Source organism: Littorina saxatilis, linkage group LG14 (assembly GCF_037325665.1).
Source record: "Littorina saxatilis isolate snail1 linkage group LG14, US_GU_Lsax_2.0, whole genome shotgun sequence".
In the NCBI taxonomy this organism is placed as follows: Eukaryota; Metazoa; Mollusca; class Gastropoda; order Littorinimorpha; family Littorinidae; genus Littorina; species Littorina saxatilis.
The window spans coordinates 14,400,094-14,401,488 of NC_090258.1; the positions used below are offsets into that span (position 1 = coordinate 14,400,094).

General features: G+C 44.7%; 1 protein-coding gene across 1 annotated transcript in view; it reads right to left on the reverse strand.

Annotated features, from left to right (window-relative positions):
- LOC138947188 (alpha-glucosidase-like) overlaps window positions 1-1,164 on the reverse strand; it is a 52,490-nt gene extending 51,326 nt beyond the window's left edge. Inside the window, exon 1 of the mRNA XM_070318623.1 lies at window positions 687-1,164. The gene's annotated coding sequence lies outside the window, so the exon portion shown is untranslated. The remainder of the gene's footprint in view (window positions 1-686) is intronic.
- Window positions 1,165-1,395: the final 231 nt, after the last annotated feature.

Genomic DNA, 1,395 nt, shown 5'->3' on the forward strand with positions numbered 1-1,395 from the left:
AAGCAGGCTGGCAAACAAGCACCAGCAGTACAACCAGATTTATCCAAAACAATCATTTTACTTTTAAACTCTCACGTTCAAAACGCAGAACACACCCAGAACAATCCAAGGAAGATTTCCCTCTTATTGGTATGTGTGTGCTCTTATCTCAAAACGAAGAATAATTAAGTTTTAGTGTGTAGTAAATTTAGACACAGCACCATGTCACGGAAGCTCCAAATGTGTCATCTGGTCGACATGACGGACGGACAGGTGATCACGCAAGCGTGTGATAACGCATAGACCAGACAGACACGCAGGCAGACATCAAACCGTGCTACGCCAACAGACAGGCAGGCAGATTAACGGACAGACAGCAGCAAGAGCAGGCAGGCAGGCAGGCAGGCAGGCAGGCAGGCAGAGAGAGAGAGAGAGAGAGAGAGAGAGAGAGAGAGAGAGAGAGAGAGAGAGAGAGACAGACAGACAGACAGACAGACAGAGACAGAGAGAGAATGAGAATGAGAATGAGAGAGAATGAGAATGAGAATGAGAGAGAGAGGGTCGGACGGGTAGACAGACAGAAAGACACATAGAAGGACACACAGGCAGACACACAAGATGATTTACAGACAGACGCAGACACAGGCAGGCGAACGTTTATACACACCAACAAACACATGCAAAATGTATCCACAACAAACATTTACCTTTAAATCTGAACCGTCGACATACACTGAAAATCCAACGAAGATTTTTTCTCTCTCCGGTCTTCTTATCTTCAAACGAAGAATTCAGTTTTCATGTGCAGTAAACCTTTGACACAACACCGTTCTGCAGAAGTGTGTCTCTCGCTCGACACCAGCCCTACATTCTGCTTCTTGAAGTTCCTTACTCCACAAAATCTTCAGGTCAAAGGTGAATCAGGCTTGCTCTGACAAAACAAACACAAGAGCGTCGTACGTTGATCACAGTATCACACTTACAAATCAAACACAAAAGTCGTATCGGTGACTCGATCCCCCAAAGTGAACGAAGATCGACCTTCTTCGGACACACCGGGGACTTTCAGCGCTGATTCCCAGTCTCAAGCTCCCAGAACAAACACAATAGTCGTGTCTGTGACTTGTTCCAACAAAGTGAATACATCCGTGCAGTATATCTCTCGAGTATTCGACACCAAGCTCAAACAAAACAAGGACGGATAAGTTTCTCAGTGACATCTACTGGAGTGGAGACCTAGTCTACGAAAATGAACGTTTTCGCGTGAAAGACTGTGCCTTAAAGAATGAGAATATAGTGCTTTCGAACTGGAGAAAACAAAAACACAAACTGGTTCACATAGTACTCGTCCTGTAGAGTGCTCTTCTCTGTGTGTCATTTGCACCAGGAATATATTTTGAACACATAAATCTGACA